Genomic DNA, 26,826 nt, shown 5'->3' with positions numbered 1-26,826 from the left:
TTTACATTCTTTTCTACTTATCTACAAGCAAGGTCAACACTGCTAAAATTATCATATAAAATGTGTGTAAAGTACGGTATATAGCTGACAGTGCTGAAAACTATCCCTTTCACAAAATTAAACGGCAGCTTTTCCCAATTAAATAGATAGTAAGGACCCTCATTTTCTCTGTGTGTCCCCATTGTTAACCTTGACGTCATCAAAAGCTCTTGTCAAGTGGCCAACCACGACTTTAGCAAGGTCATAGATTTACATTCGTCAATACAGTAGACTAGCTATTATAGGTTAAGAAGGATTTTATCTGAAGGTCCCTTTTGGGTTTTCCTTCCTAGAAATCTTACTCCATCTTAAACATTACATCATCATGTTGAAAAAATAGATTGCCTGCTTAATGTAACTATAACCCCCTTGACATGGCAGTCCTGAACATCCAAGTCACAAAGGAGCTAGAACATGACAGCATGTGAAATAAACTAGTAGTAAAATAAATGAATGAATGGGTTGCTCTGCCTCACTGAATTGTCATAGGAGCTTTTTGGTCCAAACAGGAACAATCATTTCCTCACATAGAGGTACAATACTCTTAGAGGTTACTGTTACTTTAAGTGGTATACAAGTGTACTGGTTGTCGGGGGCGAATTGGGAACTTAACCCTTTCATGACCAAAGGTCATTGATGCCCCAGTGCCCAGGTCAAAATTTAAAAATCTGACATGCGTCACTTGTGGTAATAGCTTTGGAACACTTTTATTTATCCAAGCCATTCTGAGACTGTTTTCTCGTGACACGTTGTACTTCATGACACAAATTTGAGTCAATATATTTCACCTTTATTTATGAAAAAAATCCCAAATTGACCACAAATTTTGAAAAATTTGCAATTTTCAGAATTTCTATTTCTCTGCTTCTAAAACAGAAAGTGATACCTCATAAAATATTTATAACATAACATTCCCCATATGTCTTTTTTATTTTGGCATCATTTTGGAAATGTCATTTAATTTTTTTAGAAGTTTAGAAGCAATTCTTAAAATTTTTAAGAAAATTTTCCAAACCCACTTTTTAAGGACCAGTACAGGTCTGAAATCACTTTGTGAGGCTTACATAGTGGATACCCCCCATAAATGACCCCATTGTAGAAACTACACCCCTCAAGTTACTCAAAACTGATTTTACAAACTTTGTTAACCCTTTAGGTGTGCCACAAGAATTAATGAAGGAAAATGGAGATTACATTTCTAAATTTCACTTTTTTGGCAGATTTTCCATTTTATTAAATTTTTTTCTTTAACACATTAAGGGTTAACAGCCAAACAAAACTCAATATTTATTACCCTGATTCTGCGGTTTACAGAAACACCCCACATGTGGTCATAAACTGATGTAAGGGCTCATGGCAGGGTGCAGAAGAAAAGGAGAGCCATATGGTTTTTGGAAGGCAGATTTTGCTGGACTGGTTTTAGATGCCATGTCCCATTTGAAGCCCCCCTGATGCACCTTACAGTAGAAACTCCCAAAAAGTGACCTTATTTTGGAAACTAGGGGATAAGATGTCAGTTTTATTAGTACTATTTTGGGGTACATATGATTTTTAATTGCGCTACATTAAGTTTTTTTGTGAGGCAAGGTAACAAAAAAATGGCTGTTTTGGCACCGTTTTGTTATTTTTAATTTTTACAAGATTCATCCAACATGGTAGATCATGTGCTATTTTTATAGAGCATGTTGTTACCGACGCAGTGATATCAAATATGTCTACTTTGTTTCAGTTTTACATAATAAAGCATTTTTGAAAAATAAATTATGTTTTTGTGTGTCCATTTTCTGAACGATATATGTTTTTTATTTTTCTGCCAATTGTTTTGTGCAGGCGCTCGTTTTTTGCAGAAAGAGTTGAGGTTTTTATTGGTACCATTTTTGGGTACATATTATTTTTTGATCATTCATTATTACACTTTATGGGCAAGGTGACCAAAAAATTGGCTGTTTTGAAACAGTTTTTATTTATTTATTTTTACACTGTTCATCTGAGGGGTTAGTTCATGTGACAGTTATATAGAGCAGGTCGTTACAGACGTGGCAATACCCAATATGTAAACCTTTTCTTTTTATTTAAGTTTTACACAATATTAGCATTTCTGAAACCCAAAAAAAGATGTTTTAGTATCTCCATAGTCTGAGAGCCATAGCTTTTTTATTTTTTGGGCGATTATCTTTAATAGGGGCTCATTTTTTGCGGGATGAGGTAACGTTTGATTGGTATTTTTTTGGGGTGTATACGCCTTTTTGATCGCTGGGTGTTGCACTTTTTGTGATGTAAGGTGACAAAAATTTCTTTTTATTTTACAGTTTTTTTAATGGTGTTTTTGGACGGGGTCGATCATGTGATATTTTTATATAGATGGTCGTTACGGACGTGGTGATACCTAATATGTGTGTATTTTTTATTTTTACTAGGAAAAGGCCATTTATTTTTTTTAATTCACATTTTTATTTTATTTATTTTTACTTTTATTATTTTCAATTTTTTTTTATCAAGTCCCTCTTAGATCTTGAAGATCCAGTGGGGCTGATGGCTGTACTATACTTTGCAATGCTCTTGCATTGCAAAGTATAATACTACCAGATTTCCTGTAGGTGGCAACACTGGATACCTTTGCAAAGCGTCCGGCTGCCAAGGCAACCACTGGGCGTTGAAATCGCAGCGCAGCAGCCCCGATTGTTGAGAGAGGGAAGCCCCCTCCCTCTATTAACCCCATGGATGCCGCCGCCATAAAGCCGCCACCATCACACACAGCAGGGGGACCGCATCGGGGCAGCGCTGGAAAAGAGGGGGATATGGCCAGCATTGAGGGGGCCCAAGTCGGGGCAGGATGAATGTATTGGGCAGGGAGGGGGCAGACCGCATCAGTGGCACGATACATGGAAGGGGGGGTGGGGACCGCATCAGGGGCAGGCAGAGGCAGGGCTCACGGTGGTGGTGGTGGTGGGGGGGGGGTTGGAGGCACACAGAAGGGGGCACAGATCGAGGGCTTCAGGACACATTACCTGTTTTCAGGCTCTGATCTGCAGAGCGTAGATCAGAGCCTGAAACCTGCATTTTAACACTGCCGCAATCCGATTGGTTAGTCTGCACAGATCGATTGCCGGCAAGGGACCAATCTGATTGGTCCCTTGCCGGCATTACTAGACTGTATGCTGTCCGCTTTGCAGCGCTTGGATTAAAGAACTGCCTGACGTCTATACACGTGCTAGCTACACGGGGCATGTGAAAATAGCACGTATATAGACGGATCAACTTGCAGGATAACAGGCCGAACTGGATGGACAAATGTCTTTTTTCGGCCTTATGTACTATTTTACTATGATCTATCGCTTTAATCTGGAGAAGTATATTTCATATGCAAATGACCAGTTTACTACACAGGGGGTGGAGGTATTTTTTGTGTGCCAGAGGAAAATATAAGATTGGTCTTGGTACTGTATCTGTGCATCACAGGGAGTGCTGTGTTTAAAAGTTATCCCCTAGCCACAGGATATGATTGTGGGGGTTGCTCCATTAATTCTCTGTGACACCGCCACAGATAGTTGACTTCAGTTATACATTGTGTGGTGCTGCATGGTGGCTGTTGTTGTTGTGATGCTTTGTCTGTGGATTGCCATAGGGGCTTAGCCTCATAGCAGGCTGATGCGTCTTGCCACCTGCAGGTGCTGTGCTGTGGCGGCGGTGGTCACCATGCGGCACTGCACCTAATTAGAGTAGAGACCGTTTCATAAGAGGCTTTGACATGATGGGTAGGCCTATGCATTTTGAACAAATGTATACTAAGTGCCTCAACGGGGATGTTTATAAATTATGCTGATAAGCAATAGATCAGTGCATGGCATGTCAATGTGCGATCAATGTATTTTTTTCTACAGATTAGCTATTTACCATTTTTCAATTTTTCCCCTCATTTTTTATGGTATCAGCACTTCTTCCATTTGACAAAGGTGTTTTTAATTAGCAGGAGAATGCATAAGAGTTAATAAGCTCCTGCTTGGACTTTAGGTTTCTGAGACCACATGGAGAGTGTGCTGGCTGCATCGTGGCTGTTGCTTTGATGCTGTGCCAGTGGGTTGGTGGGGCCCAGTGCTGTGGGGCTTAGCCTGATAGCAGGAGTGTTGTTCAGCCAATGCAGGTGCTTTGTTGAGGCAGTTGCCATGTGGCCCTCCACCAAATTAGAGTAGCAAGCTATTCATAAGAGAACACCTTGATGCGGTGAGTGGGCCACTGCATTTTTATCCGTAGATATACTACCGTAAGTGCCTCAATAAAGACGTCTATAAATTATGCTGAGAAGCAATAGATTAGTGCATGGCATGTGGATGTGAAATCCAGTTCTTTTTTTCTATAAATTGGAAAATTAGTTTAATTATGTACATATCTATAAGTACATTAAAGGGAACACGTCAGGAACTTCAAGCTGCCTGAACAACAGGTTCCCTGATTACAAACAGCTTTGTTTTTGTGAAATGGTGCAATGAGAAAAGCTACTTCAATAACGATACAGCAATTGGGAGAAGAATCATGGGGGTGGTTTTCTGCCAGCTTCTATTGGGTTATCATGGGTTAGCATGATTGTCAGGTCCCTCCTGATCTGTACTTCTGCAGGGTCTAATGCAAAGGCAACTCTACCGCCGTAGTAGCCGTAGAGGCTTCTATAAGGCTCACAGTAGAACGGCCCTGGCCTCACCTGCCAGTACACACATACATAGTCATACTTGCTGTTTGTGTTTACAGGCAAACAATGCCAAAGCCTAATGGCTGACAGTCACAGCAGCTGGACTTGGGCCTGAGTCCAACTACAATGTCAGTCATCCATTAGAATGCAGGCCTCATGCCTGTGATCATCCCAGGATGTCAATGCAGTGACTCCTTCCACCTGCTCAGCTGAGTAGGTAAGGGCACACGCTGCTTGCTCATCCAGCATCTTGATGAAATCTTGCTCATGTGCTGAGCAGTTGACTGGCAGATTTAGGTGAGACACAGGATGAGCAGGTGGGTAAAATTTTGGCTAGCTTATAACATCACAGATGAGGAGATGGTCATGAAAGAGCAGGGGGAGGCTTTGAGAAATTGTGCAGAGGTGGACCTGTGCTCTTTTTGGAGGTGGGCTTGGACATTTGCAAGAGGCAGACTTGGGCCCCTGCAATCACTCCCTGCTGGGCACTTGTAAGGATAATTAGTTTATCACACAAACTTAATTTTGATTGGAGAATGCAACAGGCATAACAATTTGTGATACATGGACGGCCTTTCTGGTAGCCAACATGATCAGTTGTGTGATTTGGGAGTATGTCATATGTCCCTGTGATAAATAGATGGCCCAGTCCTGTAGAGTTTGTCAACGTGAGTATATTGTGTGGTATATTTTTTGGTAATGAGGGTTGTGAGCTTGTCATATATTCATTGTATAATTCTGTTTTTCAGAATAACAAAGTCTGGAAATCTGTGTGAGGAAATCAAATTAGCACTAGCATGCTCATAAATGGTTCTGGAACTGGTAACGAGAGGTTTCCTGGGTTTTTACACTCAAGCCTCATGGAAATGCATAACCCCTTAGACACTGTGTCAGCCTCCCTCCCCCTTCCCCATCCACCAGCAGGTGTACATGAGCTTTTCAGTTTGAATACCAGAGGATGAATAAAATATATCACAAACTTTGATCCCTTGCTAGTATGACACACATTAATAACTGTAATCATCATGTTTGGTATAACGTTGGCATCACAGAGAGTCTAAATGTCCCACCCACAACAGCTGGCATTGCCACATAACAAGGATCTCCCATTTTGGTACCCCTACACATGCTATATTTGGTATTAAAATGATTGGCATAATTTAAACATACATAATGAAAACATGTTGGTGCCCATATGTCTGTCAAAGCAGACGGAAACACATCATTTATTGATATTTCACATATGCCAGCTGAGTGAGAGAGGTGGAGTCTGCCCGTGTAATGAATGCCTGGGCAAAGAATGGGAAGGAAACCTCTCTGAGCTCCACCCTCTCCTGAATTGGGATAAAATGAGGGATTTTGGACAATTCTTTGACACAATTTAGGGATCTGATCAACATTGGGTTGTAGTCCATGTTTTCTCTATCTCTGGGACCAGAAAATGGACTCTTTATCAAGCCATTCATTAGGTATAGCAGCCTTTCTATTTTAATAATTTTATTTTCTGTAACTGTTTGCTTATATGTCCTTTGTTTTATCATGTTTTTGTTTAGCACTGTACTTTTTTGTATATTAAAGCTTAAAATGTAATAACTTTAAGTCATTCCTTGTTGCTCTAACATGCCTACCTCCTTGAAGTGCCACTTTACTCATTACATTTATGCCAAAATGCGGGGTGTTCCTGTTAGGGCTGTGCATATGTAACCAGGGCTTTCTGTCAGCCTGGCCTAAAAATGACGGATGGTTTCAGTTTGTATGTGGATCTTTCTGTAGATGAGTGACCTAACATGCATTCCCATATTATTAGATATGTCTGAAAGAGCTGACAGATTCCCTTTTAACTGTTTTGTGTTTAACCCCTACAGGTTTAACCCCATTTTTAACCTTAATGACCAGGTCAAATTTAGGAAATCTGACATGTGTCACTTTATGTGGTAATAACTTTGGAAAACTTTTACTTATCCAGGCCATTCTAAGATTGTTTTCTCGTGACACATTTTAGTCAATATGTTTCAGCTTAATTTATAAAAAAGTCCCAAATTTACCAAAACTTTAGGAAAATGTGCAATTTTTAGAAATTTCAATTTCTCTGCTTTCAAAACAGAAGGTGATACCTCATAAAATTTACATAAAATTACTTTTACATCAAAAAACATTTCCCATATATCTACTTTATGTTGGCATCATTTTGTAAATGTGATTTTATCTTTTTAGGACGTTAGAAGGCTTAGAATTTTAGAAGCAATTCTAGAAAATTTCAAAACCCACTTTTTAAGGACCCATTCAGTTCTGAAGTCACTTTGTGGGGCTTACATAGTGGAAACCCCCCATAAATGACCCCATCATAGAAACTACACACCTTAAGTTACTCAAAACTGATTTTACTAACTTTATTAACCCTTTAGGTGTTCCACAAGAATAAAAGAAAAATGGAGATGACATTTCTACATTTCACTTTTTGGCAGATTTTCCATTTTAATCCATTTTTCTCTTTAACACATCGAGGGTTAACAGCCAAAAAAACCTCAATATTTATAACCTTGATTCTGCGGTTTACATAAACACCCCACATGTGGTCGTAAACTGATGCAAGCGCACACAGCAGGGTGCAGAAGAAAAGGAACGCCGTTTGGCTTTTGGAAGAAAACAGAGAAGAGACAATTGCGTATTTGTCAAAAATGAAGGTCACTACAAAATCAGACCAGATAAAGTAGTGATCAATTGTTATATTAAAACATAACTTTAACGTATACATTATAAAAGGATAGGCCCTTGATAGATGAATAATACTAAATAATAGAAATTAAGTTAACGGTGCTTATGCGCCACCTCAGTGCGTCTCGCAAAACACAGCCCTGCAAAAAAGGCTTCCAGGCATCCATGAGTAAACAAAGGTGACCTCTTTCTGTAGTACCTATGTTGGGAGTAATTTTCAGTTACTTGTAATTAATGGAGAGATGATGGGAGCTGGTATCTGACTCTCGCTGCTCTTCCTGTAAAGCATTCTTCCTGTCGGAAAGTGATCGGGTGGGGACCTTCTTGTCAATCTGCGTAGTGGGTGACATCACTGCAGTGTTTGATATGTAGGATGGGATAGTCCCCTCAACAAGGTGGGTGACCTCCGGTAGTCTGTGTGTTGGTACGGCAAGTTGCGTGAATCAAAGATGGCTCGTGCGGAGAGGGGACCAGTATGGAGGTTAGGTGTAGTAGGAACCTATGTCTCCCTTGTGTTTACATGTTGGTGCCGGAATCCAAAGTCCAGGAGGGCTTCTTTAGAAGTGGCTTAAGTAGATCAAGGAAGGGCTTTTAGTAGATCAAGGACGATCTCCCATTGCATAGAACAGTTAACTGTGTTTTAGATTTTTGTAGCAAACAGATCTTGACATTCCCACAGAAGTGATGATGGGTCCAAATTGCACGTTGTTCTCTGAAGACTCTGGAGAATGTGATGTCTGTTTCACCTACCAGATCAAATTGGGGCCATGGAACTAAGGATTTACCACTACTGCTATGTGGGCCATTGATGTCATTCTAGGTTGATTTTTGGATACCAGATAGGATAACATAAACTTTGTTAAGGAAGTAACATGCAAATGTATCACAGTTTTTGTGATGATGGAGTAGGCAGTCTTAGACAGTGTGGATTGCAGAATTTATTAACTGTAAGTAATAACTGTCATCTCTCTAGTAATACAAACGTGGATTTTTTCTTTTTATGATTGATTGGTTATTCTTGAGGTGGATGACTAATGAGGTTTTTACTTCTGGGGACTGATGTTTCCTTGACTGACATTAAAGATTTTCAGTTCCTTGAGAATGTGGTCAAACCAGGGTGCTTGATGTTTTAGGGTGAAGTTACTGGTGTGCCAGGTAACAATAGCATCAAAAGCAGAAGACAGATTTGTTTTTTATTGCTGCACTAGAGAGTTGGGGTCTTAAAAAATGTCAGTCTGTCTCATGAAACTGAGGCTGTCTCTAATATCTTCTGGAGATAGTCCTTTAAGAATCTTGTGTTTTGCCGGTTCTTTCTTTTGGTGTTTGGCATCTGGAGAGTTGAATGAGAATTCAATAATGTGTTGGTCTGACCTTGTAACTGGATTTATTGATATTAGCAATCTCTAGTCCTGTGTGAAATATCAGATCTAAGGCCTCTTTCACACTTGCGTTGTCCGGATCCGGCGTGTACTCCACTTGCCGGAATTACACGCCGGATCCGGAAAAACGCAAGTGTACTGAAAGCATTTGAAGACGGATCCGTCTTCAAAATGCTTTCAGTGTTACTATGGCACCCAGGACGCTATAAAAGTCCTGGTTGCCATAGTAGTAGTGGGTAGCGGGGGAGCAGCATACTTACCATCCGTGCGGCTCCCGGGGCGCTCCAGAATGACGTCAGAGCGCCCCATGCGCATGGATCATGTGATCCATGCGATCACGTCATCCATGCGCCTGGGGCACCCTGACGTCACTCTGGAGCGCCCCAGGAGCCGCACGGATGGTAAGTATGCTGCTCCCCGCTCCCCACTACAGTTTACCATGGCTGCCAGGACTTTAGCGTCCCGGCAGCCATGGTAACCATTGAGAAAAAGCTAAACGTCGCATCCGGCAATGCGCCGAAACGACGTTTAGCTTAAGGCCGGATCCGGATCAATGCCTTTCAATGGGCATTCATTCCGGATCCGGCCTTACGGCAAGTGTTCCGGATTTTTGGCCGGAGCAAAAAGCGCAGCATGCTGCGCTATTTGCTGCGGCCAAAAAACGTTCCGTTCCGGAACGGAAGACATCCTGATGCATCCTGAAGGACGGACTGTCCATTCAGAATGCATTAGGATAATCCTGATCAGTATTCTTCCGGCATAGAGCCCCGACGACGGAACTCTATGCCGGAAGACTATAACGCAGGTGTGAAAGAGCCCTTAGGTGTGACCCTCTCTGTACATGGCTGAATAGACTGCTTGAGAGAAGCCTAGTTTATACATCATACCAAGTAACTCTTTCCCAAATTGTCAGAGGCAGTCATCTATCCAAGCACTGAACCACCTATTATTATTAAGATTGATAGCAATTCTGCTAGTTCCTTGAGGAATGCTGATCTGTCACCCGGGGATCTATAGATAATTAATATTCTTATGTTTTTCCTACTGATATGTGAGCAAAAGTGCATTCAGATGAGAGCATGTTTATCCTTAATGTGGATTTAAAACAGATAGCTACCCTTCCTCCCTTTCGTGCTTGTCTCTCGCAGTGCAGCACCTACATTTTCATCGAGCCATGCTTCAGTTATAAAAGTTAAATTAATTAGTACATGTATGATTGCTGTTTTGTTGTTGATTGATCTGTACACGTCTATTAGCAAAGTGTACAGCAGTTTCAAACAGTGTCCCTTAATCAGGAAAATCCAGGATGTTCATGCATTACACATCACAGTGATTTCAATCGGCACCTTATGTTTTATTTCTCCAGTGGAGCAGTGTAGGGGAAGTGACTACTTCCTGCTGGGTTCCCCCTACAGATTACAACTGATTAGTGGGGGGTTTAGCAGCAGGGCACTGCTACTGTGGTGCCCTGGAGCAGGGGTACTTTGAGGTCTGAACATTTGTGGACATTTCCCTTTTTCCCCTATGCAAATTAATCAACTCCTTTATTTTTACTTTAAAGGGTTAACTTGCACTGGCGTTTGCTATTTAATATTGTTTAACTACATTTTATATGTACAGTCGTGGTCAAAAGTTTTGAGAATTACATAAATATTGGAAATTGGAAAAGTTGCTGCTTAAGTTTTTATAATAGCAATTTGCATATACTCCAGAATGTTATGAAGAGTGATCAGATGAATTGCATAGTCCTTCTTTGCCATGAAAATTAACTTAATCCCCCAAAAAACTTTCCACTGCATTTCATTGCTGTCATTAAAGGAACTGCTGAGATCATTTCAGTAATCGTCTTGTTAACTCAGGTGAGAATGTTGACGAGCACAAGGCTGGAGATCATTATATCAGGCTGGTTGGGTTAAAATGGCAGACTTGACCTGTTAAAAGGAGGGTGATGCTTGAAATCATTGTTTTTCCATTGTTAACCATGGTGACCTGCAAAGAAAAGCGTGCAGCCATCATTGCGTTGCATAAAAATGACTTCACAGGCAAGGATATTGTGGCTACTAAGATTGCACCTCAATCAACAATTTATAGGATCATCTAGAACTTCAAGGAAAGAGGTTCAATTCTTGTTAAGAAGGCTTCAGGGCGTCCAAGAAAGTCCAGCAAGCGCCAGGATCATCTCCTAAAGAGGATAAGAGGATTCAGCTGCGGGATCGGAGTGCCACCAGTGCACAGCTTGCTCAGGAATGGCAGCAGGCCGGTGTGAGTGCATCTGCCCGCACAGTGAGGCGAAGACTTTTGGAAGATGGCCTGGTGTCAAGAAGGCTAGCAAAGAAGCCACTCCCAAAAAAAATCAGAGACATATTGATCTTGTGCAGAAAATATGGTGAATGGACTGCTGAGGACTAGGTCAAAGTCATATTCTCCGATGAAGCCTCTTTCCGATTGTTTGGGGCATCAGGAAAAAGGCTTGTCCGGAGAAGAAAAGGTGAGCGCTACCATCAGTCCTGTGTCATGCCAACAGTAAAGCATCCTGAGACCATTCATGTATGGGGTTGCTTCTCATCCAAGGGAGTGGGCTCACTCACAATTTTGCCCAAAAACACAGCCATGAATAAAGAATGGTACCAAAACACCCTCCAACAGCAACTTCTTCCAACAATCCAACAACAGTTTGGTGAAGAACAATGCATTTTCCAGCACGATGGAGCACCGTGCCATAAGGCAAAAGTGATAACTAAGTGGCTCGGGGACCAAAACATTGACATTTTGGGTCCATGGCCTGGAAACTCCCCAGATCTTAATCCCATTGAGAACTTGTGGTCAATCCTCAAGAGGCGGGTGGACAAACAAAAACCCGCTAATTCTGACAAACTCCAAGAAGTGATTATAAAAGAATGGCTTGCTATCAGTCAGGAATTAGCCCAGAAGTTGATTGAGAGCATGCCCAGTCGGATTGCAGAGGTCCTGAAAAAGAAGGGCCAACACTACAAATACTGACTCTTTGCACAAATGTAATGTAATTGTCGATAAAAGCCTTTGAAACGTATGAAGTGCGTGTAATTATATTTCACTACATCACAGAAACAACTGAAACAAAGATCTAAAAGCAGTTTAGCAGCAAACTTTGTGAAAACTAATATTTGTGTAATTCTCAAAATTTTTGGCCACGACTATGTTGTGATATATAGAGATGGCCCGGCGGTTGTTTCGCGGCGAACTTTGCTTGTCCGCAATTCGCCGAACATGCGAACATATGGCGATATTCGCATTCGCCATATTTATTTGCATAACGCCAAACTTTGACCCATGACACCCACCCTAACCTATAAATAACCCCGATCTGACAGCCATTTTACATTCTAATTTTTGCCAGTGTAGGGAGAGGTTGCTTTGTGGAGCAGGGACAGACTGTTAGGGACACCAAACGTTAGCTAATAGGGCCACAAAAGTCCATTTAAGGACTTGTATAGGTGTGCTATCGATAGGTGTGACATACTGAGGGGTGTGATATACTTATAATATACTTTATAACATAGAAAGTATATTATAGTGCATTTGTATTGTGCAGCAGTTGTGTGCGGTTCTGCTGAGATACTGCAGCTATATAGAGGAACAAACGCTATTCGAATAACTAATTGCAATTGGTGTGATATAGCTGTTGCCCCTCAAAAAGCTGATTAAGGGGTGCGATATACCTGCTTCCACAAAATACTAATTGAGGGGTGTGATACACCGGCTTCCAGAAAATATTGATTGAGGGGTGTGATACACCAGCTTCCACTAAATATAGATTGAGGCCTGCGATACACCAGCTTCCACCAAATATTGATTAAGGGGTTTGATATACCAGCTTCCAGCAAATACTCATTATTGGGTTCTATATACCGGTTTTCACAAAATACTGATACAGGGTATTGATATACCGGCTTCCACCAATTATTGATTGATGCCTGTGATACACCGGCTTCCACCAAATATTGATTAAGGGGTTTGATTTACCAGATTCCAGCAAATACTCATTATTGGGTTCTATATACCTGTTTCCACAAAATACTGATAGAGGGGATTAATATACCAGCTTCCACCAAATATTCATTGTGGCCTGCAATACACCAGCTAACACCAAGTATTGATTAAGTGGTTTGATTTACCGGCTTCCAGCAAATACTCATTATTGGGTTCTATATGCCTGTTTCCACAAAATACTGATAGAGGGTATTGATATACCGGCTTCCACCAAATATTGATTGAGGCCTGCGATACACCAGATTCCACCAAATATTGATTAAGGGGTTTGATTTACCAGCTTCCAGCAAATACTCATTATTGGGTTCTACAGTCAGATCCATAGGTCCATAAATATTGGGACATCGACACAATTCTAACATTATTGGCTCTATACACAACCACAATGGATTTGAAACAAAACTAACAAGATGTGCTTTAACTGCAGACTGTCATCTTTAACCTCTTAAGGACATAGGGCGTACAGGTACGCCCTTGTGCCCTGGTACTTAAGGACACAGGGCGTACATGTACGCCCTGTGTATTTCTGATCACTGCTGTGCGGCTGGCAGTGATCGGAACCCGGTGCCTGCTCAAATCATTGAGCAGGCACCTAGGCTAAATGCGCCGGGGGGTCCCGTGACCCCCCCATGTCGGCGATCGCGGCAAACCGCAGGTCAATTCAGACCTGCGGTTTGCTGCGATTTCTGCAGTTTCTGATCCCCGCGGTCCCTGACCGCGGGGATCAGAAACTTTAGTATGCCGAAAATATATCTGTATCCCCCCCCCTGCACCCCTTAGTGATTTTTGCCGGGTGGGAGGTGCAGGGGGAGGGTTGCCGGCGGTGCGGGCGGTGCGGGAGGCGGGCGGTGCGGCAGGCGGGATCGCGATCCCCCGCCCGCCTCCCATTGCGTAATCGTTGGCGTCTAGTGGGCATACCAGGGTGCCAGCACATTGCTGGCACCCTGGTATAAACGGCTGACATCGGTGATGCGATGTCAGCCGTTTAACCCTTTCCATACAGCGGTCCGTACGGACCGCTGTATGGAAAAGGTTAACAGCGCAGGGAGCTCCCTCCCTCTCCCATCGGGGGGCTGCTGTGCCTTTGCAGCCCCTCCGAATGGAGAGGGAGAGAGCCTCCAGGCAGCCCCCCAAGCCCCGTCCTTACCCTTCCCCGTCTGCGCAGTTCTGACCATAACTGAGCAGACGGGGAAGGTTCCCATGGCAACAGGACGCCTTCTCAGGCGTCCTGCTGTCCATGGTGCTGAACAGATCTGTGCTGAAAGGCATAGATCTGTTCAGACAAAGTGTAAAATACAGTACAGTACTATATATTGTACTGTACTGTATTATACAGACATCAGACCCACTGGATCTTCAAGAACCAAGTGGGTCTGGGTCAAAAAGAAAGTAAAAATCAAAAAACACATTTATCACTGATTAAAAATAAAAAAAATGAAATTCCCTACACATGTTTGGTATCGTCGCGTCCGTAACGACCTGATCTATAAAACGGTCATGTTACTTTACCCAAACGGTGAACGACATAAAAATAAAAAATTAAAAACTATGATGAAATTGAAATTTTGCCCACCTTACTTCCCCAAAAAGTTAATAAAAGTGATCAAAAAAGTTGTATGTACTCCAAAATTGTAACAATCAAACCGTCATCTCATCCCGCAAAAATCATACCCTACCCAAGATAATCGCCCCAAAACTGAAAAAACTATGGCTCTTAGACTATGGAAATACTAAAACATGATTTTTTTTGTTTCAAAAATGAAATCATTGTGTAAAACTTACATAAATAAATAAAAAGTATACATATTGGGTATCGCCGCGTCCGTATCGACCGGCTCTATAAAAATATCACATGACCTAACCCCTCAGGTGACCACCGTAAAAAAAAAAAAAAGAAACGGTGTAAAAAAAGCAATTTTTTGTCATCTTACTTCACAAAAAGTGTAACAGCAAGCGATCAAAAAGTCATATGCACCCCAAAATAGTGCCAATAAAACCGTAATCTCATCCCGCAAAAAATGAGACCCTACTTGAGATAATCGCCCAAAAACAAAAAAAACTATGGCTCTTAGACTATGGAGACACTAAAACTTTTTTTTTGTTTTAAAAATTAATTCATTGTGTAAAACTTACATAAATAAAAAAAATTGTATACATATTAGGTATCGCCGCGTCCATGACAACCTGCTCTATAAAATTACTACATGATCTAACCTGTCAGATGAATGTTGTAAATAACAAAAAAAAAACGGTGCCAAAAAAGCTATTTCTTGTTACCTTGCCGCACAAAAAGTGTAATATAGAGCAACCAAAAATCATATGTACCCTAAACTAGTACCAACAAAACTGCCACCTTATCCCGTAGTTTCTAAAATGGGGTCACTTTTTTGGAGTTTCTACTCTAGGGGTGCATCAGGGGGGCTTCAAATGGGACATGGTGTCAATAAAACCAGTCCAGCAAAATCTGCCTTCCAAAAACCGTATGGCATTCCTTTCCTTCTGCGCCCTGCCGTGTGCCCGTACAGCAGTTTACGACCACATATGGGGTGTTTCTGTAAACTACAGAATCAGGGCCATAAATAATGAGTTTTGTTTGGCTGTTAACCCTTGCTTTGTAACTGGAAAAAAAATATTAAAATGGAAAATCTGCCAAAAAAGTGAAATTTTGAAATTGTATCTCTATTTTCCATTAAATCTTGTGCAACACCTAAAGGGTTAACAAACTTTGTAAAATCAGTTTTGAATACCTTGAGGGGTGTAGTTTCTTAGATGGGGTCACTTTTATGGAGTTTCTACTCTAGGGGTGCATCAGGGGGGCTTCAAATGGGACATGGTGTCAATAAAACCAGTCCAGCAAAATCTGCCTTCCAAAAACCGTATGGCATTCCTTTCCTTCTGCGCCCTGTCGTGTGCCCGTACAGCAGTTTACGACCACATATGGGGTGTTTCTGTAAACTACAGAATCAGGGCCATAAATAATGAGTTTTGTTTGGCTGTTAACCCTTGCTTTGTAACTGGAAAAAAAATATTAAAATGGAAAATCTGCCAAAAAAGTGAAATTTTGAAATTGTATCTCTATTTTCCATTAAATCTTGTGCAACACCTAAAGGGTTAACAAACTTTGTAAAATCAGTTTTGAATACCTTGAGGGGTGTAGTTTCTTAGATGGGGTCACTTTTTTGGAGTTTCTACTCTAGGGGTGCATCAGGGGGGCTTCAAATGGGACATGGTGTCAAAAAAACTGTCCAGCAAAACCTGCCTTCCAAAAACCATACGGCGCACCTTTCACTCTACGCCCCGCTGTGTGGCCGTACAGTAGTTTACGGCCACATATGGGGTGTTTCTGTAAATGGCAGAGTCAGGGCAATAAATATACAGTCTTGTTTGGCTGTTAACCCTTGCTTTGTTAGTGGAAAAAATGGGTTAAAATGGAAAATTAGGCAAAAAAATGAAATTCTGAAATTTCATCACCATTTGCCAATAACTCTTGTGCAACACCTAAAGTGTTAATGAAGTTAGTAAAATCAGTTTTGAATACCTTGAGGGGTGTAGTTTCTTAGATGGGGTCACTTTTATGGAGTTTCTACTCTAGGGGTGCATCAGGGGGCTTCAAATGGGACATGGTGTCAAAAAAACAGTCCAGCAAAACCTGCCTTCCAAAAACCATATGGCGCACCTTTCACTCTACGCCCCGCTGTGTGCCCGTACAGTAGTTTACGGCCACATATGGGGTGTTTCTGTAAACGGCAGAGTCAGGGCAATAAAGATACAGTCTTGTTTGGCTGTTAACCCTTGCTTTGTTAGTGGAAAAAATGGGTTAAAATGGGTTAAAATGGAAAATTAGCCAAAAAAATGAAATTCTCAAATTTCATCCCCATTTGCCAATAACTCTTGTGCAACACCTAAAGGGTTAACGAAGTTTGTAAAATCAGTTTTGAATACCTTGAGGGGTGTAGTTTATAGAATGGGGTCATTTTTGGGTGGTTTCTATTATGTAAGCCTCGCAAAGTGACTTCAGAGCTGTAGTGGTCCCTAAAAATTGGGTTTTTTTAAATTTCTGAAAAATTTCAAGATTTGCTTCTAAACTTCTAAGCCTTGTAACATCCCCAAAAAATAAAATATCATTCCCAAAATAATTCAAACATGAAGTAGACATATGGGGAATGTAAAGGCATCACAATTTTTAGGGGTATTACTATGTATTACAGAAGTAAAGAAACTGAAACTTTGAAATTTGCTAATTTTTGTTAAATTAGGTATTTTTTGGTGCAAAAAAAATATTTTTTTTAACTTCATTTTACCAGTGTCATGAAGTACAATATGTGACGAAAAAACAATCTCAGAACGGCCTGGATAAGTCAAAGCGTTTTAAAGTTATCAGCACTTATAGTGACACTGGTCAGATTTGCAAAAAATGGCCTGGTCCTAAGGTGTAAAAAGGCTGTGTCCTTAAGGGGTTAATTTGAGGGTACTTACATCCAAATCAGGTAAACGGTGTAGGAATTACAACAGTTTGCATATGTGCCTCACACTTGTTAAGGGACCAAAAGTAATGGCTTCTTAGCTGTTCCGTGGCCAGGTGTGTGTTGTTCTCTCATTATCCCAATTGCAATGAGCAGATAAAATGTCCAGAGTTCATTTCAAGTGTGCTATTTGCATTTGGAATCTGTTGCTGTCAACTCTCAAGATGAGATCCAAAGAGCTGTCACTATCAGTGAAGCAAGCCGTCATTGTGCTGACAAAAACAAAACAAACCCATCAGAGAGATAGAAAAAACATTAGGTGTGGCCAAAATAACTGTTTGGAACATACTTAAAAAGAAGGAACGCACCGGTGAGCTCAGCAACACCAAAAGACCCGGAAGACCATGGAAAACAACTGTGGTGGATGACCGAAGAATTATTTCCCTGGTGAAGAAAACACCCTTCACTACAGTTGGCCAGATCAAGAACACTCTCCAGGAGGTAGGTGCATGTGTGTCAAAGTCAAGAATCAAGAGAAGACTTCACCAGAGTGAATACAGAAGGTTCACTACAAGATGTAAACCATTGGTGAGCCTCAAAAACAGGAAGGCCAGATTAGAGTTTGCCAAATGACATCTAAAAAAGCCTTCACAGTCTGGAGCAACATCCTATGGACAGATGAGACCAAGATCAACTTGTACCAGAGTGATGGGAAGAGAAGAGTATGGAGAAAGAAAGGAACAGATCATGATCCTAAGCATATCCCCTCATGGCTGCTAATGGAACTTATTCTCTTGTATTTATTGATGATGTGACTGCTGACAAAAGCAGCAGGATGAATTCTGAAGTGTTTCGGGCAATATTATCTGCTCATATTCAGCCAAATGCTTCAGAACTCATTGGACGGCGCTTCACAGTGCAGATGGACAATAACCCAAAGCATACTGCAAAAGCAACCAAAGAGTTTTTTAAGGGAAAGAAGTGGAATGTTATGCAATGACCAAGTCAATCACCTGACCTGAATACGATTGTGCATGCATTTCACTTGCTAAAGACAAAACTGAAGGGAAAATGCCCAAAGAACAAGCAGGAACTGAAGACAGTTGCAGTAGAGCATCACCAGGGATGAAACCCAGCGTCTGGTGATATCTATGAGTTCCAGACTTCAGGCTGTAATTAACTGCAAATGATTTGCAACCAAGAATTAAAAAGTGAAAGTTTGATTTATGATAATTATTATGTCCTATTACTTTTGGTCCCTTAACAAGTGGGATCTGTAGAAAAGTGAGGAACCACACTCTGTTCAAGGAGTATCACCGGTGCCGATCAAGGGCTGTTAGGCTGTATCCAAGTAATAAAATATTGAGGCACTCAGTTAGGAAGTTTTGCATCTTGTTCATTTAACCTCCCTGGCGGTATGATTATGTCAGGAATTTTGTACCAAAAGTGGTACAATTTTTTGCATGAAATTTGGTGTTATGTATTGTAGGCTTGCAATTCTTAGTAATTACTTACTTAAACCTGACCAAACAAGACTTTAGTAGACATCCCAGAAGTGATAAAGTTTCAAACACAAAATCATGAATTATAATTAATAAATAATATAATTTTATTTAATAATGTAATAAAAATAATGAAATTTGTCAAACACAGAAAATTTAATAAACATCCTGAGTGTGATACATTTTGAAACATGGGAATGCACAAAGTCCGACGTCACAATCGGGACAATGGAACCTGGTTTCTTTTCGGACTTTCTTTCTATTGCCATCTCTCTTTGAGCAGCAAACCACGCACATCCTGGTAGGTGCTGCCTTTTTGCGGTTGGCGGGATGAAGTTGATAAAGTGACGACCAGTCAGGCGTTCTGGGTTGACAACGTCAACAGCACGACGTCCAGGTCTGTTCACAACTACTGACATTTAAATTCAGAATGAACAAGAGGCTTGTCACTCTTTGCCCTGTGCAGGATATATGCATTCCAAAGGCATTGTTCCAGAAGATGCCTGAAGATCTTCTTATAATATTTTTTTTGCTGTTTGCGCATAGCCGGATAAAATGTAATTGCCTGATCGGCTCTGTCGACACCTCCCATGGTGTAATTATAGTCTATCACGACTTGCGGCTTCAGCACATCTTTCCCACCTTTTGTGTGGACCATGGCAGTAGAAGTATTGTGCACAGTACTCATGAGACACACATCCTTCTTGTCTCGCCATCGCATTGCCATTATCTTACCCTTCTGCCAGGCAACCAATTCTCCGGTTTTGAGTTTTTTCTTGGCAAACATAGATGGCATGTCACGTCGGTTAGGCCTAACGGTACCATATGCATCAGTCTTGTTTTGTAGCAAAATCTCATACAGTTCCGGAGACTTGTAGAAATTGTCCGTGGTCACACAATATCCCTGGTTCAGAAATGGCTTCTGCAGTGTAAGGACAGATGATGTGGCCATCCCATAGCCGCTGTACCTGGGGTTGAACTTCGTGCCTTTACCAGTGTAAATGACTGAATTCCAGATGTACCCAGTGGAAGACTCGCAGAGCATGTAGGATTTGATGCCAAACCGCGCTCTTTTGCATGCTATGTACTGTATCCAGCTTAGGCGTCCTTTGTAGGCCATCAAACTTTCATCTACGCTGATGTCCCTTTCTGGCACATAGGTCCGCTGGAAATTGGTCACAATAATTTGCCATACCTCCCAGATTTTTTTTTGTTTGGGCGCAGGATGCGAGGCCTCATCAAATTCTTCATTGTTTGTGAAGTGGAAATACTTCATGATGAGGGAAAACCGGTATTCTGACATCACGGTGCCAAAAAATGGAGTGGCCAGTAACTTATTGGTGGTCCAGTACCATTTCTGGAGCGGTTTCCCCATCACCCCCTGAAGAATGATGAGTCCCAGAAACTGCCACATGTCGTCTTTGGTCACCGGTTCCCACTTTCTGCTTCTGGAAAAGGTGGCATGCTGCGTATCGGATTGCTGCTCTTGGTAGCGATTTGTCTCCGTGACAATTTTTTCAATTACCTCCTCAGTGAGGAATAATTGCAGGTATGCCAGAGGGTTGTCACGCTCAACATCTACCTTCATCCCAGGTGATCCAGTGAACGGGAATCTTGGGGGCGCTACCTGGTCCGTATCGCAGTCAATAGGGCACCAAGTGCGCACATGGCTGAGGTCAGGTGCAGGATCATCACCGTTGTCACTTTCCAGATCAGTGTCAGTGTCAGACGACAAATCTCCCCACGACTCGCTATCGCTCAGTTCTGCGAGCACCTCCGTGTCACTGTCGCTGTCACTCAACTGGTCCAAAACCGCTTTTGAAGTAAAGTTGCGCTTTTTTGATGCCATGTTCTAAATTTATTTTATGGGCACAAATTATAGTAAAATGGTAGGCAAGGGGCACTGTACAGTGATAAAATGTCAGTTCTGAGGTTATACAATGTAATCCTCTCAGATTACAATGTATAACCTCTTTTATGTGTGTGTGTGTGTCACTTCGTGTTTATATTTTTTGGGAATTTTCCGCCCAGTTCCGCCCCCATGCGCAGCTGCTGCTCGCAGGGAACGGAACCCGGAATTTTTGGGGTCTGTACTCCACTGGCCTGAAGTAAAATTTATTTCCAATGACCGTCTAATATACCTCCAGCCACATAATCACTTGATGTTTTCCTCCAACCACATAATTACTTGATGTTTTCTGTCTGGTGAATGCCTAATGTTTGGGGCCTGTATTCCACTGGCCTGCATTAAAATTGATATCCATTGACCGTCTAATATACCTCCAGCCACATAATTACTTGATCTTTTCTGTACGTTGAATGAATAATTTTTGGGGCTTGTAATCTAACTGGCTAACAGTAAAATTGTTATACCGTGGCCGCCTATGTACCTCCAGCCACATTATCAATTGTTCTTTTCTGTATGGTGAATGAATAATTTTTGGGGCCTGTAGTCCACTGGCCTGCAGTAAAATTGATATCTATTGACCGTCTAATATACCTCCGGCCACATAATCACTTGATGTTTTCTGTCCGGTGAATGCATAATGTTTGGGACCTGTACTCCACTGGCCTGCATTAAAATTGATATTCAATGACCGTCTAATATACCTCCAGCCACATAATCACTTGATGTTTTCTGTCCTGTGAATAAATTATTTTTGGAGCCTGTAGTCCACTGGACTGAAGTAAAATTGATACCCATCAACCGTCTAATATACCTCCAGCCACATAATCATTTGATCTTTTATGTATGGTGAATGAATACTTTTTTGGGCCTGTAATCTAACTAGCCAACAGTAAAATTGTTATACGGTGAGCGTCTAATCTACCTCTAGCCACATTATCAATTGTTCTTTTCTGTACAGTGAATGAATAATTTTTGGGGCCTGTAGTCCACTGGCCTGAAGTAAAATTGATATCTAATAACCATCTAATATACCTCCAGCCACATAATTACTTGATGTTTTCTGTCCGGCCTAATGTTTGGGGCCTGTACTCCCGTGGTCTAAAATAATTTTTTTCTATGCTCTAGCATGGCATATTTTTGACAGTTTCCCTTTAAGACGCATACAAATGTCCCCTAATTAAAATACATATTATTTGTGGGAATTTTTGCCATTGATCTTCCTCTGAAGATCTGAATACCTGAAGATTTTTGAGGTTCGTTTGCCATTAAAGTGAATAGGGGCCCACCGCGAACTTGCGGTTCGCAAACATTTGATCACGTTCGCGAATTGTCCCGGACGATGTTCGTCCATCACTAGTGATATAATAACTGTTCATTTGCACTTTTTTTGGACAGCACTGTGGAAAAGGTTAATTAATACTGAAAGACTTTTGGGACTTTCTAACTATAAGAAGCTGGCAATTTAACACAGTTACCATGAGTTGAAGAAGAGTATGTTGGAGTGAAAAGGTCAGACTTGTTTACCACCAAAACCAGACAGACTTTTGAATGTCTGGTTTAGCTATCTTATTATGTCTGAAAACTTGTCTGGAAAATCTGCTGTATCATTGCCATTGACTATTATTGAAGCTCTAATGCAAGTTTATGAGACTAGAATTGTAGCATTGTATTTATTTGGGTTGTGATTCTTCACTCTACCTCTCCAACTAAAATGTTCTATTTTAGTTAGAAACTGTATAAAAGGAGAGCAAGTCAGAGCCCTGCAATTAGGGAACAGTGCTTAGAAGAGGAGACTCTGCCAGCCTACTTGAGTGACTAGAAGAAGATGTTGAGACATGGATATTTTGCCACAGACCCAGGGCCACTAGCCTTTGGATGGGGTACTAGCCTTCTGATAGAGAGGAACAGCTATCTCAGGCCTTTCCTCAACATCAAACTCTTCTTCTGCCCAGGAAGAGACCGGAGAAGCCAGCCCATTGCCTTGCCTAGATTGTTTTGCACTTGAGTTCTTCCAGTTAGGCCTCATGCACACGACCGTTGTGTGCATCCGTGGCCGTTGTGCCGTTTTCCGTTTTTTTTCGCGGACCCATTGACTTTCAATGGGTCTGTGGAAAAATCTGAAAATGCACCGTTTTGCAGCCGAGGCCGTGATCCGTGTATCCTGTCCGTCAAAAAATATGACCTGTCCTATTTTTTTGATGGACAACGGTTCACGGCCCCATTCAAGTCAATGGGTCCGTGAAAGAACACGGATGCACACAAGATTGGCATCTGTGTCCGTGATCCGTGGCCGTAGGTTGCTTTCATACAGACGGATCCGAAGATCCGTCTGCATAAAAGCTTTTTCTGATCTAAGTTTTCACTTTCACTTTTCTGCGGCATCTGAAGGGGTTAATTGTACTATCATATCCCCCTGTAAGAGATCAGGGCTGCCAGGCAGCAGGGGGCAGACCCCCCCCTCCCCAGTTTGAATATCGGTGGCACAGTGTGCGCCCCCGATCGGGCCCCCCTTCCTCCCTCTATTGTAATAAATCGTTGGTGGCACAGTGTGCACCCCCCATCGGGCCCCCCCTTCCTCCCTCTATTGTTATAAATCGTTGGTGGCACAGTGTGCGCCCCCCATCGAGCCCCCCTTCCTCCCTCTATTGTAATAAATCGTTGGTGGCACAGTGTTTGCCCCCCATCGGGCCCCCCCTTCCTCCCTCTATTGTTATAAATCATTGGTGGCACAGTGTGCGCCCCCCATCGGCCCCCCTCCCTCTATAGCAGTAACAACATTGGTGGCAGTGTGCGGCCTCCCATCTCCCCCCCCCCCCGATCATTGGTGGCAGCGGAGTTCCGATCGGAGTCCCAGTTTAATCGCTGGGGCTCCGATCGGTAACCATGGCAACCAGGAAGCTACAACAGTAGAAGATTCATACTTACCTGCTTGCTGCTGCGATGTCTGTGACCGGCCGGGAGCTCCTCCTACTGGTAAGTGACAGTTCTTTAGCAATGCGCCGCACAGACCTGTCACTTACCAGTAGGTGGAGCTCCCGGCCGGACACAGACATCGCAGCAGCAAGCAGGTAACTATGAATCTTCTACTATTGTACTATTGCTAAGTAACCATGGCAACCAGGACTGCAGTAGCGTCCTGGTTGCCATGGTTACCGATCGGAGCCCCAGCAATTAAACTGGGACTCCGATCGGAACTCCGCTGCCACCAATGATCGGGGGGGGGGGGGATGGGAGGCCGCACACTGGCCACCAATGTTGTTACTGCTATAGAGGGAGGGGGGCCGATGGGGGGTGCACACTGTGCCACCAACGATTTATAACAATAGAGGGAGGAAGGGGGGTCCGATGGGGGGCGCACACTGTGCCACCAACGATTTATAACAATAGAGGGAGGAAGGGGGGGCCCGATGGGGGGCGCACACTGTGCCACCAACGATATTCAAACTGGGGAGGGGGGGGGGTCTGCCGCACCTGAAGTGGTTAATTGTGCTATCATATCCCCCTGTAAGAGATCGGGTGCTGCCAGGCAGCAGGGGGCAGTCTTGTACAAAGTTTGTAGTGTATTCTAACTAGAAGCGTCCCCATCACCATGGGAATGCCTCTGTGTTAGAATATACTGTCGGAAATGAGTTTCACGATGTAGCTCATATCCGACAGTATATTCTAACATAGAGGCGTTCCCATGGTGATGGGGACGCTTCAAGTTATGTTCGGGTGTCCGCCTGGCCGTGCGGAGGCAAGCGGATCCGTCCAGACTTATAATGTAAGTCAATGGGGACGGATCCGTTTGAAGATGAAACACTGTGGCTCAATTTTCAAACGGATCCGTCCCCCATTGACTTTCAATGTAAAGTCTGGACGGATCCGTCTGAGGCTACTTTCACACTTAGAAATGTTTTAACAATATAATGCAGACAGATCCGCTCTGAACGGAGCCACCGTCTGCATTATATGAACACAAGTGTGAAAGTAAAGGGACTCCTGACTTTACATTGAAAGTCAATGGGGACGGATCCGTTTGCAATTGCACCATATTGTGTCAACGTCAAACGGATCCGTCCCCATTGACTTGCATTGTAATTCAGGACGGATCAGTTTGGCTCCGCACGACCAGGCGGACACCAAAACGACTTTTTTTTCATGTCCGTGGATCCTCCAAATATCAAGGAAGACCCACGGACGAAAAAACGGTCACGGCTCACGGACCCACGGACCCCGTTTTTGCGGACCGTGAAAAAAAACTGTCGTGTGCATGAGGCCTTAAGAAGCACACTGGTTAACTGCAGACCCTGACTCTCTGGACTTAATTCCCATATGGGTGCATCTCACCTTACCATCCCCTCCGGAGATCAGCAACAGATGCTGGCCCTCAACGGTGTCCGGGGGACCCAGTTTAGCATTGGGGCCACCCCAAACCTGGCCACTGCACTAGCAAATAGGGCAACCACTTTAAAGTACTCAGAAAAACTGTAGGTTTTACATGATCCTTTTAAAGTACTAGCTATAATGAAGTGACAGCAGCAGTAAGAAAGTGCTACACCACTTCAAAACAGGTTAGCTCTTCTTTTTTAAAAGCTTTTGGTAGGTGTATTATAATCAAAAATAGTAGGGATAGATGACACTGTGCGTTCCTAGTGGTACTGGCATTTCAGTCTACAATTGCTGTTGGAAATCACATGATTCGGACCTACCAAAGTTGGAAACTGATGGTATAAAAATTATATATGCCTAATGTGCAATAGACACCCAAAAGGCCAAATAGCAGTTATTACCAGCACAATGTGTGACACATTGTTGGTCCATTTTCATATAGTTTCACGACATTGCTAATTTCTTCTATTCCCCCCCTAAAAAAATACATACACACAACATTTGTTTTTTTTATTCTTTACCCATATTTAAATACATAATATAGTATAATAAATTGTGTCAGTAATTTAAAAAATACAACTTGTCCCACACAATTTAAGCCTCTTCCCCATGTCCATTGCATTTGGAAAGTCTTCAGACCCTTCTTCACATTTTATCATTGTGTGCTGAAATAATGTGCTTGTGCTGAAATAAAAATAAAAATCAAGTTTGTCTCCATCATTCTGAACTCAATTTTCTATAATGAGAAATTGAAAACAGAATGTTTAAAATTTTTAGTAATTTATTAAAAAGAAAAATATTGCAAGTATTCAGAGTCTTTACTCAGTATTTAGTTGACACACCTTTGGCAGACATTGCAGCCTCCAGTCTTCTTGGGTATGATGCAACAAGGTTTGCCCATCTAGATTTGGGGATTTTCTGCTATTTTTCTCTGCAGATCCTCTCGAGCTCTGTCAGGTTGGATAGGGACAGTTGTGGAAAGCCATTTTCAGGTCTTCCCAGAAATGTTTAATTAGGTTCAATTCAGGGCTCTTGCTGGGCCACTCAAGGACCTTCATAGGGTTGTCCATAAACACAACTCCTGCGTTGTCTTAGCAGTGTGCTTAGGGTCATCATCTTGTTGGAAGGTAAACCTTCGGCTCAGTCTAAGGTCCAGACTGAGATCGGGTTTTCATTAAGAAAATCTCTCTACTTTGCTTTATTCAGCTTTCCCTCAACCTTGACCAGTCTCTCTATCCCAGTCACTCAAAAACACCCCCACAGCATGATGCTGCCACCACCATGCTCCACTGTAGGGATGGTATTTGGCAGATGATGAGCAGTGCCAGGTTTCCTCTAGACATTAAGCTTAGAATTGAAGCCAGAAAGTTCAATCAAAGCAGAGACTCTAGTTTATCGTGGTCTGAGAGTCCTTTAGGTGCTTTTGTATGCAAACTCCATTTGACTTTTGCTGAGGGGAGGCTTCTTTCTGGCCATTCTTCCACAAGGCACAGATTGGTGGAATGCTGCAGTGATGGTTGGCCTTTTGGAAGTTTCTGCCATTTGTACACAGGATCTTGGCAGCCAGTATATTTATTGGGTTCTTGATCACTTCTCTTTCCAAGCCCCTTCTCCCTGATTACTTAGTTTAGTGAGCTGGCCAGCACTAGGACGAATCCTAGTTGTTCCAACATCTTAAATTTAATAATTATGGAGGCCACTGTTCTCTTGAGAACATCCCATGCTGCTGAAATGT

General features: G+C 42.3%; 1 protein-coding gene across 2 annotated transcripts in view; it reads right to left on the bottom strand.

The window, feature by feature from the left end:
- Positions 1-26,826, bottom strand: part of LOC122937713 (ATP-binding cassette sub-family B member 5-like) — a 383,155-nt gene that overhangs the window by 61,899 nt on the left and 294,430 nt on the right. The window lies entirely within an intron of this gene.

The sequence above is a fragment of the Bufo gargarizans genome, chromosome 5, assembly GCF_014858855.1.
Source record: "Bufo gargarizans isolate SCDJY-AF-19 chromosome 5, ASM1485885v1, whole genome shotgun sequence".
Classification (NCBI taxonomy): domain Eukaryota; kingdom Metazoa; phylum Chordata; class Amphibia; order Anura; family Bufonidae; genus Bufo; species Bufo gargarizans.
This window is presented reverse-complemented; position numbering and strand designations above follow the sequence as displayed.